At 44.1% G+C, this 19619-nt stretch overlaps 1 long non-coding RNA gene across 1 annotated transcript; it reads left to right on the top strand.

The window, feature by feature from the left end:
• The first annotated feature begins 9847 nt into the window (after positions 1-9847).
• LOC120402152 lies at positions 9848-15890 on the top strand. Its single transcript, XR_005597021.1, has 3 exons — positions 9848-9911; positions 14061-14277; positions 15397-15890. It is a non-coding gene; the product is annotated as an uncharacterized LOC120402152 (long non-coding RNA).
• Positions 15891-19619: the final 3729 nt, after the last annotated feature.

The following is a 19619-nucleotide window of genomic DNA, read 5'->3' on the forward strand; positions in this document are numbered from 1 at the left end:
AAATAAATTCTGGCATTAGCCTAACCTCCAAATCATACATGCATATATGAGTATGCAGCTACACCATTAAACAGAAAACTCTTAGTGACCAGTACCCAAACCAGCTTATTTTTGCCACTTCACAAGCCCCTGTACTTAAAAGCTTGAATACCTTATTCATAAAAAATTGTATCCTAAACATCAATGATATTTTACAACCAGTGTCTAGCTGCATCTATTTCTATCAAAGTTTCTGTAACCTCCATCAATTGCAGTCTGAATAAATTAATGCCATGTACCCTTAATTAGGTAAATAATCATTAGAGGCAAATATATTCTTGCATCCTATGATAAAACAGTTCCCATTATATTAAAACAGAACTGTTTGTGTCAAAACAAACCATCAAACTTGATACACAGAACAAATAGTGTGTTTGTGTATATAGATATATTAAATTATCCAAATGTATAATACTAAAATGGTAAAGGATATAGTCAAAGGAAAGACCATCATTAACTGAAGTAGTTAACAGTTCTCAATTCAAACACTACAGTTGAGCTGGAAATACGTAATTTTGTATCTATATAGTTCACTAACACCTGAGTACCTATATTTTATATTCTTTCTGATGAATTCTTCTATCTGAGAGCTATCTTTTGAATATATTAAACTTGTTCTAAGCCTCTCTTGTGGATTTGTTGTAGCCATTTTGCTCCTTTGACCATGTACATTCTGCTTTGCAATTTGGGACTTCTACCATCTGCCCACACTTCTTCACCTGTGTATTGAACACTTGTTGCTTCAACAAATTTCTTTCACATTAATGATACTTTTTATTTGCCTCAAGCATTAGTGAAAGCATTTTACTAGCTAACATACATACGGAAAAGCATATTGTTTTGTTTAACTGGAAATTGTCTTTACATTTATTTTATAAATACTTTGAAAACATCTCTTCTTTCCAGCAAAGTTACCCATTGCCATTCATATGATAGATTAATAGATAAACATGCCAAAAGGAAAATGTAATTATCCTGCTAAGCCATCTTAACAAACCAGCTCACAATTAAAGTAAGCTCCCAGGCCTTCTGTAAGGGGAGAGAGTAAATTATGGTCCATATAGAGATATAAATCTCATTGAAAACCTGTTTCTGTTAACTGAGTACAAGAAATGTCAAAAGTCTGACTTTGGGTACGTCCACACTACCCGCCGGATCGGCGGGTAGTGATCGATCTATTGGGAATTGATTTATTGCGTCTTGTCTAGATGCGATAAATCGATCCCCGAACACGCTCCCGTTGACTTCGGAACTCCACCTGGGCGAGAGGCGGAAGCGGAGTCAACAGGGAGCCGTGGCCGTCGATCCCGTGCCGTGAGGACGGGAGGTAAGTCGATCTAAGATATGTCGACTTCAGCTACGATATTCTCGTAGCTGAAGTTGCATATCTTACATCGATTCCACCCCCACACGCCCATGTAGACCAGCCCCAAGCCTGGTTTGTTCCTTGATGGAGAGATGGTATCTCAATGTACAGCAATTGGTAGGTGCCCTCAAACACCAATTTAAAAGAGCAATAACTGGGTCTATGGCATCAGGACAATAGGCTGGTCTGAAAAAGATGGGAACCATCTATTTGCTAAATTACCCACTGCAACAGACCAGAGCTGCGATATGGGACAATTTTACTTAATGCACTGAGCTTGTTCCCATTTTAGCCAATGGCAAAACTTCCATTGACTTCAAAAGGTACCACACTGGGCCATAGGAAGCTAAATCTTAACTATCAACACTAGTATAAAATGTAGAAAGGGGCTGGGATGGGGTGAGTTTCTCACACTAGCCCTCAAAGAGCTAGGTGGGCCCATTCAACTAATTAGGCTGCAAACAGGAGAGTTTTAGGCCAGAGGCAGCTGGTTGGAACAAGGCTCACTTGTGCACGAACAGGTGGGACCTAGAAAGCCAGGTAGTGGACCTACAGATTAGGCAGCTGGGAAAAGTAACAGAAAGGCAGGCAACAGTCACTCTGGGAGGAGGGAGAAACATTTTGGAGCTGGTACACCCAGAGAGAGAAGGGGAACCAACATGGTAGGAAGCAGTGCAGGGAAGGAGCGGGGGGGGGGGGCAGAGAGGCAGCCCAGTACTGCTGAGCTGAGGGTCCCTGAACTGGAACCCGTAGAAGAGGATTGGTTTGCCTGCCAGCTACCAAGCGTGTGGCATAGAACTGAAGCAGTGAATGGGAAGACCGCCTAGGACTACTGATGGACTGTACCATGGAAGGGGGCACGCTGAGTGACCTAGCCGGAGGGCTAAGTCACAAAGGAGACATTGCAGGTCCTGGAGCGAGAGGAGGTGCAGACCTAAGTCAGAGTAATGGCATGCTAACCACATCAAAGGTATCTACCTTTGAAGCTAATCCCCAGAGTGACTAGGAGGAGGCACCGGCCAGCGGTGAGTGGAGCACCCTGTGACAACTTGGTGGAGAATGTGGGCATTCGGTTGTCCCCGAGGGGAGGTACTGTGAAGGACTGCATAATGTGATCAGCCCTGATACAAGGGAATTGAAGACAGAGATGCCTACAGTACAGATTTTCTTTATTGAGGGAAAATGTCCCCTACTAGGGTGGATGCCAGAGTTTCTGCTCCCACAGAGTAAAGCAGAGGGATGAGTCCATGCTATGTGGGGACAGATATTAGAGAACCAGCAGAGACTATGGGAAGCCCAAGTGTATTTGCAAGACTGTATGGTGTGGGTGGCTGCTCAACAGCAGCAGCTGTACAGAATCCTGCAGGAAAGAAGCAGGAAGAGACGTAAGGACCAGGAATGGGAAAGGTACTCAGGACTAGGAGGCCAGAGGCCCAACCCCGAAGGTGCTATGGCTTAGGGAGTCGGGATGGGGGGGGACACGGGACATGAAGAGGGAGTGCCCTTATTTACAAACGAAAGAAGCTTACTAGAAAGCAAGCACTAAGACAAGGGCCCAGAGAGTCACATCCAATATGCAATTGGGTCGGAGGAGGACCTGCTTTTGGTGTGGGGAAAAGGGCCATATAAAGAGGCATTGCCTCCACGGGGAAAAGAAAGAGAGCCAGGAAAAGCATAGAGGCCCATAAGGAGCCCAGAAGAATGGTGGAGAAGCCCAAGAGGGAGATAAAGATGTGAGGTGAAACTGGGAGGAGGATTTTATAGGTCTTTATCATATCTCTCCTTAGTCATCTCTTTTCCAAGTGAATAGTCCCAGTCTTTTAAATCTCTCCTTATATGGAAGCTGTTCCATAACCCTAATCATTTTTGTTGCCCCTCTCTGTACTTTTTCCAATTCTAATACATCCTTTTTAAAATGATGGAACCAGAACTGCACACAGTTTTCAAGCTGTTTAGATTTATATTGTGGCATTATGATACCTTCTGGCTTATTATCTTTCCCTCTCCTAATGGTTGCTAACATTCTGTTCACTTTTTTTGACTGCCGCTGCACATTGAGTGGAAGTTTTCAGGGAACTATCTACAATGACTCCAAGATCTCTTTCTTGAGTGGTAACAACTAATTTAGACCCCATTATTTTATGTGCATAGTTGGGATTATGTTTTCCAATGTGCATTACTTTGCATTTATCAACATTGAATTTCATCTGCCATTTTGTTGCCCTGTTTTCAAAACTGTGTGCAGTTCTGGTTCCATCATTTTAAAAAGGATGTATTAGAATTGGAAAAAGTACAGAGAGGGGCAACAAAAATGATTAGGGTTATGGAACAGCTATAATATAGAGAGAAAAAAAAGACTGGGACTTTTCAAAGAAAAAGAGATAAGAGATATGATAATATAAAGACTAAGTCATCCTGTTCTGTGAAATCTGTTTGTAACTCTTCACAGTCAGTTTAGGATGTAACAATCTTCAGTAATTTAGTATCATCTGCAAACTTTACCACCTCATTGTTAATACTTCCTTTTCCAGATCATTTATGAGTATGTTGAATATGTCTGGCCCCATTACAGATCCTTGCAAGTCCCTGCTATTTACCTCTTTCCATTGTGAAAACTGACCAGCCTGCTCTGCTTCCCGCAGCTCCCGTTGGCTGGGAACGGCAAACTGCAGCCACTGGGAGCTGCGGGTGGCTGTGCCTGTGGACGGTCAATGTAAACAAACTGTCTCACGGCCCGCCAGTGTATTACCCTGACGGGCTACATGTGGCCCACGGGCCGCAGGTTGCCCACCACTGCTCTGGACCCTACCCCTACCCTCCAGCCTATTTATCTCTCCCCCCAGCTTAGTGTCATCTGCGAACTTGCTGAGGCTGCAATTCATCCCATCATCCAGATCATTAATGAAGATGTTGAACAAAACCAGCCCCAGGACTGACCCCTGGGGTACTCCGCTTGATACCAGCTGCCAACTAGACATTGAGCTTTTGATCACTACCCATTGTGCCTGACTATCTAGCCAGTTTTGGAACAGGACAGTCTGCAGCGCATGATCAGGAACTTGAGACAAGCGAGGGATGACCTGAGAGCCCATCTGCGGCAGGTGTAGGGTAGGTGATTCAGAGTGGGAGAATACCTGCTCGCCCCTGGGCTGCAGTCTTGCAGAGGAGGGAGTGTGAGGGAGGAGACCCTCTCTGCACTGGGGGAGGGCTGGGTTAGGCAGGCAGCAGCAGCCAATTGCTACAGGAGCTGGGAGCCAGGGCAGGCTGCCAGCAGCTGGTTGAACAAAGGATCATGGCAGGAACAGGCACAGGCTGAAGAGCAGAGGATCTACAGACTAGGTGGCTGGGAAAGGTAACAGGAAGGTAGACAGCAGTCTCTCTCTGGGAAGAGGGAGAAGGATTTTGGAGCTGGTACACCCAGAGAGAGAAGGGGAACCAGAAGGTAGGAATCAATCAGGGAAGAAGCAGTGAGGGCAGAAAGGAAGCACTGAACTGCTAAACTGAGGGTCCTTGGACTGGAACCCAGGGAAGAGTGTGGGTCCAGGTTCCTCTACCAGCCACTGAGGGTGTGGCATAGACTAGAGGCAGTGAATGGGAGACTGCCTAGGGCTACTGATGGACGGTACCGTGGAAGGGGGAATGCTGAGTGACCTAGCTGGGGGGCTAAGTCATGAAGGAAATGCTGCGAGTCCTGGAGTGAGAGGCACTGCAGACCAGAGTCAGAGTGATGACATGCCAACCACAGATGAGGGTGTCTATCTCAGGAGGGACCAGGAGGAGGTGCCAGTCCAGTGGTGAGTGTAGCACCTCTTGACAGGGATAGTCTCTTAAAAGGCAAAACAATCTGTTTAGTGCTGAAAAGTATTTCTGTTCTGTTCAAACTACTGTAGTACCCAGTGTGGCTCTGCATGAGTGCCAAGTAATCTCTCTACTACATACTCTCTTCCACACACATGTATATTGCAGTTAGCATCTGTGATCCCACTTCATGCCTATTCCTTATGCTTAAGGCTACATTTTAGTCATGGGTATTTTTAGTAAAAGTCATGGACAGGTCACGGGCAGTAAACAAAAATTCACGGCCTGTGACCTGTCTGTGACTTTTACTATATGCCCCTGACTAAAACTTGGGCAGGGGGTGGGGGGCATGGGTGCTCTGGGGTGGCGATCTGGGGACACTACGGGTGCTGGGATGGGTGGTCTGGCAGCATCACATGGCCCAGGACCCCTGCTGGCTCTGGGAGGGAGGGAGTGCAGGGCAGGGCCAGGTGCTGGGAGAGAGGGTTGGCAGGGCTGGCAGGTGCCCTACCTGGCTCCATGTGTCCCTGCAGCTCCTAGGGGAGGGCTGGATGGGGGAGGTCCATGTGCTGTTCCTGCCCCAAGCACCAGCTCCACAGCTGCCATTGGCCGGGAACCTCAGCCAGTGGGAGCTGCAGGGCTGGCACTTGTGGGCACAGGCAGCACGTGGAGCCACCTGGCCCTTCCGCCTAGGAGCTGCAGGGACATGCCGGTGGGAGCCAGGGAGCCCCCCACCACAAGGTAAGTACCCCCCTGCACCCCAACACCCTGCCCCTAGCCCTGAGCCCCCTCCCACATCCAAACTGCTGCTGCTGTTCCAGGGGCTGCCTGAGGTCAGCCCCTGAGCCAGCACCGGCCGCTGCAGAAGTCACTGAGGTCATGGAATCATGACTTTCCGTGATCTCCATGACAGACACGCAGCTTTACTTATGCTTATTGTGAGGCCCAAATCCTCCCATCCAGCACAGAGCTCAAATGCTGGGGATAAGTGGCAGGTGAAAGGGAAGGAATCCTCCCCAAATAGAGTGGCTGCAAAGCCACTCCATGGCTGCCACTACAACAGTGGCTCCTGTGGCGTGGCTCTAATACACCCTATCACAAGTAGGCTTCTCCTACCCTGCCCCTTCCCTGTGTGCTGGTATTCTGGAAGCTTCCAAAGAGCAGAGCTGCGCACCATGCAGAGGTCATACACCACCTGTAGCGCTTCCATTAAATCCTGTCTCCCCTAATGCAAATGAACTAAAGGGAATAGGATTTGCTCCTATATAAAATGTCTCATGATAGCTAAAATAGTGTTTGACCAAAAACCCCTGACAGTGGTGACCCAGCTCTGGTGAGACCAGATCTGCAACTGGGAAATTAATTTATATGAAAAATCAAATTGTTTTGAAATTATATAAGTTTGAAAATAACTGTATTACAAGCTAGTGAACACATGAAACTGGATACTAGCTGAAACCTCCCTGTCACAGGACAGAAAAAACAAAATGATAATAAGCACCTGGGACAAATCTTCCTCCTCTTCCTGCCTGTCCCCTCACTTCTCAAATGTAGTCTCTTTTGTACATCCGTGAGCAGCGCTACTGGAATGACAATTTAAATTAAACATTCCCCCAAATTATTATTTGTGTGACTGTATCACCTAGGAGTCCAAGTCGTGTGGTAGGCACTGAACAAACACAGAACAAAAAGACAGTCCCTGCCCCAAGAAGTTACTATCTAAGAGTACATCTACACCACAGCTGGGAGGTGTGATTCCCAGCCTGGGTAAACATATACACGCTAGCTCTACTTGACCAAGCATGCTAAAAATGGCAGGGTGGCCATGACTGACAGGTGGTAGCTTGGACAAGTCACCCAAGTACAATCCCGTCCGATCCCTTGGGTACGTACTCGGGTGGCTAGCCTCAGCTGCTGCCCTGGCCACCACAGCTATTTTTAGCACATTAGCTTGAGTGGAGCTAGTGCATGTGTGTTTCCCCAAGGTGGGAATCAGACAAGATACAGCAGTTGGATGATGTAAGACAAGACTGCATAAAAATCAGCACAAAAGCTTTGGTGTATTGGCTAAGATATGTGAACTATAGAATTTCCCCCCTTCTCTCCATGGCATAGAAGCAAGTCAGACTCACTCAAATCTGTTCTAAGATTTGCTGATGGGAGCCATTCTTTTGTTACAGTTCTCTTGTGTGCTCTCTCTTGATACTTCATCTAAACCTGTGTTCTACATTGAGGTCCCCAAGTTTGTACCCACAGCAAGCATCTCACCTTGTCAACTCTCTCATACTCCTCCAGCTCCTAGTCTCCCTTCCACCCCCCTCTCATTCAGTCACTCATAGAATATCAGGGTTGGAAGGGACCTCAGGAGGTCATCTAGTCCAACCCCCTGCTCAGAGCCAGACCAATCCTCAGACAGATTTTTGCCCCAGATCCCTAAATGGCCTCCTCAAGGATTGAGCTCACAACCCTGGGCTTAGCAGGCAAGTGCTCAAACCACTGAGCTATCCCTCCCAAGATGCTGGGGGAGGGATAGCTGGAAACTCCCTCTGGTTTCCATCCTTCTGAATCCAAGTAGGCTGTTTTCTGTATCCTGATGAAGTCCTAACTTGACCCCATGCCTCCCTTTATTGTCCCATCACATTTTCCCCCTTTATCCCCAAGTTCTTTGAATAGGCTGGATATGCTCAAGGCTCCAATTTCCTCTCCTTCAACTCCTTCCTAGATCCACTCCACTCTGGATTCCACCATCTCTCTACCACTGCAACTGCGCTCACAAACTCACTAATGATGCCTTCCTTCGTAACTCTAAGGCTCTCTGTTCCATAGTCCTCCTCATTAATCTGTCTCCTTTTGACACTGTCAGATAGTGTCTGATTCTTTTTTAAATCAGATGCTTCATGAGGAGCCAGAGACTCCAAAATATGAAGAAAATTCTTTATAGTACATGCTGACATGTTGGGAGATACGCACAATGAATACTAAACCACAGAAGTTCCTAGTGCTGCTGCCCAGAATCTGCACTTGAGTCTCCAATATGTGCAGTGACTTTTGGAGGCATTGTAAGGAGCTCTAGCATGAGGAATTACCATAGAAGCTCTTGTTACAATCTATCTGGGTCACTGATCTGTGAACTAAAAATTCTTCCAGGCAGCAGAGAGAAGACAAAAGGAGCCACAATGTTCTCACAGGTCAACAGCACAAGCTTGAATTAATTGAATCACCCATACTGGTGTAGTGGAGGGTCAGGTGCAAATTACCCCTTACGTTAGCAGGAAAGGCTGCATCTGGGGTGGGGGCAGGATTGACTCATGGGAGGAATCAGGCACTGTTTACATCCCCACCTCTTCATGGCTCAAACAGAGTAAGGCAGCATTAGACTGAATCTGGCCTTGACGCATGCTGCTTTAGCAAGAGAGAACAAAAAAAACCCCACAAATGAACAAGTGTCAGCTCATGACTCCAACTTTAACTGTACTAGTCTCTAATTTTGTGTTTTCCAGGTCTCTGCTGTCACTTTAAGGGTCTGTGTGCAGAGTTCTTGTAGCTGTGTTAGTCCCAGGATATTCGAGAGACAAGCTTGTCTCTCTCACCAACAGAAGTTGGTCCAATAAAAGAGATTACCTCAGGAGGGGCTGCTTGTTTATGCAATTAAATAAATATCTTTGTGTAAGGTAAAGTGTGACTTTGTAACCTGCTAGGACTCTCTGGAGACTTTTAAAATACTGGATATAAGAGAATCAAGGACTGTTTTGAGGTCCAGTTACTGCCTCCACACTTCTCCCTGCCTGAGTCCGAGCAGACGCTTCTTCAATAGACTGCTGGGGATGCAGGTGGATTCACTCTTCCTGGTGCAGAAAGGTGCAAATTCCACTTCCCAGTGCTAGATGGGCCTGCTCTTCTCTGGAGAGATTAACCCTTAGGGGGGAAGGCAAGTGATGTGTTCAGAGGCCCTGTTAGTGGAGCTACAGTATTGCTGCACTGAATGAGTACTGCCCCTAGACACTGGTCAGACTTCCATCCCTGATATCATCACTCACTGTTAGGGTTGCACTTACAGCCTACAGGACCCAGCTAGAAGGACAGTGCACTGACACCAACCTCTCCCAGGGCAGAGTTCTAGCAGCAGGAGCCCTGTGCCTTGGTTAGTTTGGTGGAAGACTGCATAAACCTGCAGAGAACTTAGCCTGCAGTAAGTATGGTCCAGCCTCAAAATGAGAGGGATGGGGACTTGGCTATGGCTTTTTTAAGTGTCTGGCTGCCATGAACATTCACTGGAAAATTCAGTGATGATTCTGTAGGCTCACTTGCTTTCTTTCCTCCTCCTCCTCCACTCCCAGAAGGCAAAAGGAGGCAATTACCAACTAGATTTTTAATTCTTGGGTGGGGGGGAGGGGTTGCACACTTTTTGTAATGTTCAATTTTTAGAAGAGTGTTGATGGAGACAGGATGACACAGGGATATGAAGCCTTTCACTTGTACGTCTCTGGTTCAAATGTGTCTTAGGATGATAGCTAGTGGAGTCATTGCCATCTGAAGGCTGTGTTTGCATCTCTGTGAAATGTAAATGGCTTAGTCTAGTTCCTTATGGACAAGCGTCCACACATTAAGAGCATTGCTCCTGTTGGCATTTTCAGCAAGGAGGCAGAGGAATGGATGAGCTGTAGAAACTGAAATACCACCTCAGGGTGTGAGGTCATTCCTGCACGAGGTAAGGAAAATATCAAACCATCTCAGTGCCTTGTTAATGTTTAACAGAGTGTGTGAGATTAAATATATTTTCTTGAACTACTATATCTCAGGATTTCCCATTTTAATCAAAACCATGAATCTCAATAGACCAGAATATCACTGAACAACTTAAAGTCTATTCTGCTGAACACAACTGAGAAGTCATTCATGGTGATGGCAGATGTTTCTCTCCTTCCCTAAAACAAATGCCAAAACAGCTGAAACCCATAAACTCATGGCTTATTACCAAGAATGATGACTTGATCCAGCTAATCAGCAGCAATGTGAATGGTACCCTGCCCCAGGCTTTGTTTTGCAAAACCACTGCATTGGGCCAAGCAAGACCGGTCACTATACACATGGAGCAGGTAATGCTTTACCTCTCTCTCTAGGCATGGTCACTTGCGAAGAGCTATGAAGCAGCCCATGATGTCAGTATCCAAGAGTTACATCTGGTAGTCATTTTACATGCTCACTTAAGCTGCAATATCCTTGTATTTCTGTAATGTATGGAGTGGTGTTATCAGTGTGCGTTGTGTGATGGATGGTAGAAATTTTTAATAAAACCACAGTTATTAGTATGAACAAAAGACACTGGAGTAGAAGTCAAAATATTCTGTAATGAATCTTTTTCAATAGGTCTTTAATTATGAGCTAGCTCCAATTCCCATTAAGATCCAGGGTGAGGCTCCCATTTACTTTAGTGCGGCTTGGCCCAGGCCCTATAACAGTATCACATGCTCTGACCACCCCTCAGGATTCTGGTTTTCATCTGATCTCATGTTAGCTTCATTGTGAAGCGAGTGGTTACGGTATAGGGAAAACCCTGTGGCATGTAGTCTCAGCTCAACGCAGAGACGTAGCTCAATGCAGAGATGTAGCTTCCATTTGTAGTAATGGGAGCAGTCAGGCTAAAACTCCAATCTTTGAATTAAGAACAAAGCCCTCTAAGGATGTATGTTTGGTGCCGGGTGATGGCCCTGAAACAATGATCCATGGAGATTCCTAATATAGCTTTCCAATTGCTGCTGTTGTGAATGGGAGGGGAAGAGGTTTGTGTAGTCATGAATAGGAGGGGGGAAATCCATGAGACATCCTCTCTATTAAGCTCTGGTCTTGATTGTGGAAAAAGTTTGGGATGTTCTAATGTAGAGTACTGGAAATATTTTAATTCACCTGTTAAAATATATTAGAGCCCAACTCTGCTACCCTTACTCAAGAAAATAGCTTCATTTAGTTCAAATCCTCTCAAAATCCTGCTTAATACATCTGGCTTCTGTTATGCCACATTTATTTACCCTAATGCAGAATGTACCGGGATATTTTCCCGTAATTCAGAAACCTGTTGCATCATTGTTGAAGATTGTGGCTAGTACAAGCAGAAGCAATATTATTTTTAATCTTTATTGATTTCCTAAAAAAATAAAGCAAATATACTTTAATCTCAGAATCTTTGAGGCAGTGCAGTCTAGAGTTTAGGGAACTGGACCGGGACTCAAGTGCCCTAGGCTCTATTCCTAGTTCTGGCATGGACCTTCACCTTCTCCTCTCTGTGCTTCCTTTTTCCTTCCCACCCTTTGTCTGGGCCATCTGTTAGAGCTCTGCGGCAGGGAGAGACTAGATCTTCTTATGGGTGTGTCTAATACAGTGAGGCCCTGATCTCAGCTGGGGCCGCTAGGCACTATCCTCATACAAAGCATAAATAACACTAGAAATCAGTAGAAGGATTGCTCAGTACAAAAGAGCTATAAGAGTCAATAAAATATTAGTTAAACAGCAACAACACAGGCAGTTCAAACAATACGTATCCCACGGGCGAGTGAACCTCTGAATAACAAAAGTGGCTCATTATTCTTTTCATTTCCTTAGCTGCCAAAAACTCCTCAGAATTTAATGTGTCCCTCTGCAGAGTACTAGTAATGCACATAAATGCCCAGAAAGTGTCTCTCAGGATCATAGCTTCTCGCCATGATCAACAATGAATATTAAGCTGAGGTGAATAAATTTGGCCTGAGACGCATGGATTAGTCCTGTCTAACCAATTGGCTGACATAACCATGTCTGTTATTAGTGAAGTCGCTCTGTTTGATCCTGTTTTGTATCCTATTCAGGAGTTTTATTGTGCAGACAGATAAGTTACTTTCAAAAGTTTATTCATGTGTTGTCTGGGTTTGTTAGCATTATTGAAATAAATTCTACCTTATAGAACAAAATCTAATCTCTAAAAATAAAGGTCCAAATTTGCAATCTTTCCCATGACATTACTTAAAGAAAACCCATTAAAAACCCAACACTTCCTAGACATTTCTATTCCTGTGTGCTTGAACTGAAAACACAAATAATTTGTCCACTTCTCCATAGGGGTATAATATAGGAGCATTTGCCTAGGGCTCCTATGTATGTCAGAGTAAAATATAAGCATGAGTACATGATGTGGCTTATTCTAAGGAGTATATATATAAATGCTCATGAAGAATTGGTTCATCACCTTGAATTTTATAAACTGCAGGGCACTCCTATTTTGTTAAATAAATACTGAGGCTGAAAGCAAAAGCCCAGTATCCAGCCTGAATAGCTGGGCAATGTGCTGGATGAGCTGGATCTCCCCAACCTCCTGTTTCTGGGAGGCTTCTCCAGTGCACATGAAGATACACCTGGCAGTGGATCTCCCTCCCCTGGTTCATCCTTATCCAGTACATTCCCCTATCCTCTCCCCCTCCTCTACCCCACATCCAGTCCCTCCCTTGAGCAATGGGGCCACACTGGTTCTGCAGCTCAGGTGCCCTCTGTGTCCATGGAGAAGGAAGTGAGATGTCCCCCAGGGTGCCCAAAATGGCAGAATAAAGGCGCATGGGCCCACCAAAGACTGGAATCTGCCTACTTTGGTATTTAGCCAAGGGTTTTTCATGGCAGTCAAATGGAAATGATTTATGATCAATTCCAGCCACTTGGATGCTGTTCCCCACTGCGCTATAAGAGCAAATACTTGACAGGACACCCGGTTGAGGTTAACATCAATCGTTGCCTATGATTTTGACTTCACTTTCACTAAAGATGCAAACTCCCTGGCCTTTGAAATACCATTAAGAATTTGGCTGTAGGAACAAATCTGTGGCCACATAGGACTTCATGGTGGTTTTTTTATTGTGTATATCATGGTCATGTTGGTCTTAACTGCAGCAGGGGTGATCATAATATGCAGGTCCTCTGGCTCCAAAAGGAGAACCTCCATAGGGCGTAGGGCACATCATTGAGCCATTCTAATTCTATCCAATAGAGGGCAGTGGGACACACATACACTAGCCAGTTCATTGGCCAGCACTTTATGGGATGATTTAATTGTTTCCACTTCTTCCTGGATCCTAACAAGAAATTTTCCAAAACATCAGCCCCATTCTCCAGGGAGAGGACATTAAAAAAAACAAAACAGCATCTTCCCATCAATGAGGTTTTCTTACCACTGGAGTTGCTTCCCCACTCAGTGATTAACAATAAGGACTCGATCACTCTGCTCCTATAGAAATCTAGGGCAGTCTTATTTCACTGAGAAGCTAGGCTCAAACACCTAGTTTTATCTTCAAAGATTTATAAATTCATATCTTATCCTTCAAGGATCTCTTCAGGTATAATCTGCTGCCACTCTGCCATAGAGAGCCCTTCCTCCCTGGAGTGAGGATCACTAGGGTTCCTGACCATGTCGAATGAAATATGCAGGTGGGATCAAAGTGACCCACGACATATGCTATAGGTCACTGTGCGTGGAAAGCAAGTCTTGGGCTCTAAGCAAAAGTCAGTGAGCTTCTGACGTGTCCAGTCACTGCTGTTTTAAATATGCTGTGTGTGGTGCACTCTCTCGAAATGTCAGACTGATGGCCTTGGAGACTCTGCCTTCACTGATTGTTGGAAGCACAATGTGGCCACAAGTGGAGAATAATAATAATGAGAACATCAGTTCCCATCCATTGAAGTCACTATGCAGTAATTGCAGTTAAGCAATCTGTGGGACAGGGTGGTTTGCCTGTTTTCTAGGAACTCTGTAATCAAAATAGCAACATATTGTAATAGCTATTTTCAAATACAATGAAGAAAAAAATCCTAGAACGTAAGGCTTCTCTTTTCTCTTGCACAGAACAAGTCTACCTTGTAGCACCATAGTGGTGTTGTCTTCTCAGGAGAACAGGAGCCCTTAGCACCCTGGCCTCCGGTTCACAGATCCTTGTCTGCATTCAACCTTGCTTTACTTTGGGCTTTCTACCAGCAGAAGCCACTGGAGGAAGATTCTGTTGGTGCAAGGCAGCCTCCGCCAGGAGCTTTCAGGCGCCCCAGCAAAGCCTGACAAATGACCAGTAGGTAGCATAGCCAGGGGATGTGCTGATTCAGCATGTTGCCACCACTGGCGAGTTATCTATAAACATCTCAGCATGGACAAAAACTGCTTCCTGCAGTGTAAGCCCAACCATCCTTTGCATCCCCTTGGCTGAACCTATCCTTCCCCTCCCTGCACATAGCAGACCCTACTAGGGCAGGGTATAGAATCTAGCACTATGTTTAGTGAAGAAAGGCTTGTGTTGAACTAGGAAAAGAGAAGAGTATGGACAGTAATATAAAGTAATGGCACTGTGTGGTTGAACATTTTGCTCAGCTGAAGTTTTTAATTGTGAAACAAGCGTATTACCATTTTTACTACAGATGTAGTGTTTGCTTTTTTTAACCCATTGTCAGCATAGCTCCAGCCATACAGAATTACAGAAATAAACAGGAATTTTAATTAACTAAATAAAATTAATTGATTAAATCATTCACTGTTATAATGGATTTATATAATGTTGTTTGGAAACCTCTGAGTGCTTCACACAGTTATACACTATATGCATACAAATTTATACAACTGAAATTGTCAATAATCTTTTCTTACATGATTTATTACATATTAATGTAGTGAAGTCAGGATGCCCTGACAACATCATCACAATAAGTTACCCCGGGGTTCATTGCCCTCTCTGACCATTGGAGAAGAATAGTTTTGTGGAAATTTTGGTTTAACCTGAAGCCTGGTTGAACCAATCCTCTTTGCAGAGAGGAAGGATGGCCGCCTGGCTGGGTAAGGCACTCGACTGGGACTCAAAAAATGTGGTTTAACACCTGGCTCTGAGCAGCAGCCTTCCTGTTTGATCTTGGGCCAGTCATTTAATTTATCTGTGCCTCAGCAACCCATCTGTAAAACAGGGATAACACTTCCCTTGCTCACAGGTTGTCGTGAGGATAAATTTATCTATGTTGTAAGGCACTCAGATACTATGGTAACGGGGGCAACATTAGTAATACATAGAAAGATAGTGCAAGATACATACCTAGCTTTCACTGGTTATGCTGCAAATCTGCTGATATTTTAGTGTGTTAAATAGAGCCAATGGGTTAATAAATGTCTCTGAATCTTCTAAAAAAGCTGCCTTCTCATCTCCTAGGTTACAGAATGAGCTTATGTCACTAATTGGTCAATCAGTGTGCAGCGCTACAAGTGACGTGAATGAGTCTGGAGCATATGCAATTATAGATTATGAGATTTGCAAAGACGGCAGCAAGAATGAAGGGGTGTTCATGCTGCTCCAGTCTATCAAGGATCACTGTGTCTAATCAAGATGTTGGTAGAAAGGGGAGACTTGGACCAGTTGTGGAATTGCTTTGGAGACTGTATAATGTAAATCATTGTTTTGATCAGGCCTTTGCTATGATTAATAGTGAAGAAAAATCCCCAGGAAAAAGCCAGTTTTGCTTCATACACACATACTGCTGTATTTCTTCTTTGCACTGAGGAGTTTTAGCAGATGTCCTTGGATCACTATTATGCTTTCTTGGTAATGAATAAAAATAATGAGTCAGTCAATTAAGCCTGAATGACAGTGTAAATCCTATTGCAGCACATAAAGCAGCTTCACTTTTTATTTTCCTTTCGACATCCCTGGCTCATGCACTGTTTACCAAAGTAAAGAAAAAGGTACATGTTTGTAAGCACCCTGCATAATAAATGTAAATAATTATGGAGAACTGTTGATCACAATAGACAAACCAGTGCAGTGGGTTTTTTGCAGCTTCTATAAGAGAAGTTTCCGTTTTGTTTACTAGCAAAAAACCAAATGCTCGCACTTGGTCAAATACTCCATATAAAGCGCCTTTGGTATGTGTGTTTGTTCAAACAGCTGTTTGAATCTGAGCACATTTATGCCCTTTTTATTCAGTCTTTGCAAACATTCGCATATATGGGATTATATCACCCAAAAGATCAGGGAATGGCAGTGCTCCATATCCATACTGTGTTTGAAAGCACAGTGATATGGAAAAGATGCCTGTGACGGGGTTTATATACCCTCTCCCCCTCCACAAGGAGTGGGAAGGGTCATTGCACTTCCTTTTGCAGGAGGAAAAACACTCGCCTCACCGCAGAGGGACTGCATGAGCTGGCAGTAGGAGCCATTAAGGAAACAGGTTTTTTGAACCAAGTGCCCAAATAATGGGAGAAGATCCTATCTTGCCTGAACCTAGAGGACCTCTGCCAATAGGCACAGAGGGTCTGCTCTAGACTCCCGGGACTGTGGTTCTAGGGCCCCTGGAGAAACAAGGAGTTTGGGAGTTCATTGTAACAGGGTAACTTGCCCTGTGGGCTGCAGAGCCAGGGGGCTAAGCCAACCCTGATTACAAGATGAGCCCCACCTGAGAAGAATCAGGTGGTCCCTGTATAAGAGGATCCTTCAGGGAACAAGAAGGCACCTGGCTGAAGAGGCAGAAGGAGGCTGCTGGGCCACAGGACTAGGAGGGAAGATAAATAGAGATGGTGGATTTAATGGATGATACTGAAGCTAGTTTAGAAAATGATGATAGGGCTGGCAGGAAGACTAGTTACAGGTTAGGAAAAAGAAAAGGGTGGATCTGCCTGACTCGGAAGAAGGAGTAACAAGTAGGAGCACAGGAATGAGCAGTGGGGAAAACTTTATAATTGTGAAATCACTGGCAAAAGATATGAAGACAGGGAATATTAATCCCCTGGGAGTAGCAAAGTGGATCAGAAAATGTGCTGGTGATATAGTAAGAGCTAGGAAATTACAAGGTGGTGATTTATTAGTGGAATGTACAAACAAAGAACAAATGGGGAAACTACTTATGGCCTAAGGTTGTAGGAAAACTGAAGCTAAGCTCTCAGCTGCCCAAATTTCTGACAGAAACAAGAGGAGTAGATGATGGTGTCCTGCCTGAAATGACTAAGGTGAAATAAAACAAGGCATAGGCGATAAGGTGACTTATGCTAAGTAGCTAACCGGCGGAGAGGAGGTGAAAGAAAGCCCTCAACAACAGTCTCAGTCACATGTAAAGGAGAGTATGTGACAATCAGCGTGACAATCTGGTACCACACTTGCTGGATAAACCTTATCTTCATCCCCCTTTGAGATGCTACAGATGCCAAAGGTTTGGACATGAGTCAAGTAGTCATAAAGGGAAAATGAGGTGCAGGAAGTGTGCAGACAGCATTCCTATGACAACTGTGTGGAAGAGGCAACATTCAAGTGTAGCAACTGGGGAGGAAAACAGGTCAGCATTTGGGGGAATGTACCTTAGCAAAGCAGCCTAGGGAAATACAAAAGAACCCCTAAAATCATTACTGACATATGCAGACACTGTTAGAGGACATCAAATTAAAAAGGACGAAGAAAGGAAGCCCAACAAGAAATAACGCCCTTTCCATTATTTTGTTGCTTTGTTATCAGTGATATGGGTGATAAGAGTGATAGCCGAGATGAAATGCTGTTTATGGAGAAAGAGGTTAATAGCGTTTATGATTGAAGCAATAAAATGCACATCTCAGACAGAAAAGAGAAAGTTTCAATTACACCAGCTGAAAAATATGTACATGTTAGCAGCCTATCAGTAGAATAATTCCATGCTGTCTTAAACAAAGAACATGTTCATGGGTAATTGAATAATGGTGACAATTTTAGGTTGGAATGCACACAGCCTGATAGCTCATGGGCAGGAGTCAAGGAAAAATATTGTTTATGAAAACTAATCCTGACATATGCATTCAAGAGACATGGCTAATAGGGAATCTAGACTATAGAATCCCTGGTGGATATGGTGGATATAGGCCGGATAGAGAAGTAGGAAGGGGTGTATCTTCATTAAGGAGAATCTAAATTATTTTGAAGTAGAGGTGAAAAGGTTTAATATTGAGTATAACACTATTGAGATGCCAATGCAAAATAATTCTGTGTAACTAAGAATATATAACATGTACAATCCATGCAGAAAACTAGTGTCCAAGGAACTGAAAGAGATAATTGCACGTACCACAAGCCGGCATATAATATGTGGGGATCTAAACAGCCATAACAGATTGTGGGGTGGTAGGAAAATTAATAATAAGGAAAAATGTCCACAACAAGTCATTGATTAGTAATTCTGAATGATGGAGCACCTACCAGGTTTAATGCAGCTGATGGAAGTTTCTCCTGTCTAGACCTGGGAATAGCAAGCAAATGTAGCTGGGAAATCTCTAAAGAGGAGAGAATAGGAAGTGACCACTTCCCAGTGCTCATTCTATGTCAAGCAAAGGGTTGAAGACGTCGATTGTCTCCTTACCTGGGATCTAAAAAGAGCTGTTTAGGAACTCTTTACAAACAAAAAGTTTGGAATATGTAAATGAGCAGTGTATAAGTGAGGACACCGAGGAGTTCAGTAGTAATGTCACAAAGGGAATTCTAAAGGCAGCAAGCCCAGCTATACCTAGAATACTGACTTAACCTAAAGATAGGAGATGTGTACCATGGTGGAATGTGTGTGTAAAATGGCAACTAAGGAAAGGAATAAGGCATATAAACAAGCAAAAACTATGATGAATAATGAGGACTTAGTGAAATATAAAAGTAGTAAGGCAGTTGGCCAATGGACTATAAAAAGGGCAAAAATAAAAAGCTAGGGAAAATACTGTGGAAAAATTAATGGAGATCGGAGGTGTATAGGTGACTAGGAAAACGAATGACATATGGTGTAAGAGTTTCATCGTGGAAGGCCATGGAGAAAGATGCTCCAATGTAAGAGAAGCGGAAACCCTGGCAGAAATGTCTGAGAGTTAATAATGATGAGAATCAGAGTATAGAGATCTGTGAGAGGAAAAGAAAATTCAGTGAAGAAAAGTGAGATATGGGAGAGGTGGGAGGACGATGGGGAAACTATTTTAAATAAAAAAGTTGGTATGAGGGAACTTCACAAAGCTATAATAAAGAGCAAAAATTTGGCTCCAGGCAAGTGTGGTGTAAGCTTTGAAATGCTTTAATTCCTAGCCGAAGGGAGGCTGAGGGTCGTACTAATCTTGTACAATAGCATATAGGGAAAAAGGTGAGATGACAATGGACTGGAAGCATGTGGTTATTGTTCCAGTAAGGAATCCAAACAAGCTGTGATCAACAATTGATGCATATAGGCCGATTGCCCTTATAACATGTGTGATAAATGAAGGGTGGAGGGGTAGCTCCCTGGAAACCCAGTCAGACAGTTAGCTATAAAATTCCTCTTGGTAGCTGTTCTCTACTTGCTTTACTAGTAAAGGGTTAAAAAGTCTCACTGCTATGCATAGGTAAAAGGAAGTGAGTGGGCATCTGGCCAAAAGAGCCAATGGGAAGGCTAGAACTCTTTAAAATGG

This window comes from Mauremys reevesii, linkage group 3 (assembly GCF_016161935.1).
Source record: "Mauremys reevesii isolate NIE-2019 linkage group 3, ASM1616193v1, whole genome shotgun sequence".
Classification (NCBI taxonomy): Eukaryota; Metazoa; Chordata; order Testudines; family Geoemydidae; genus Mauremys; species Mauremys reevesii.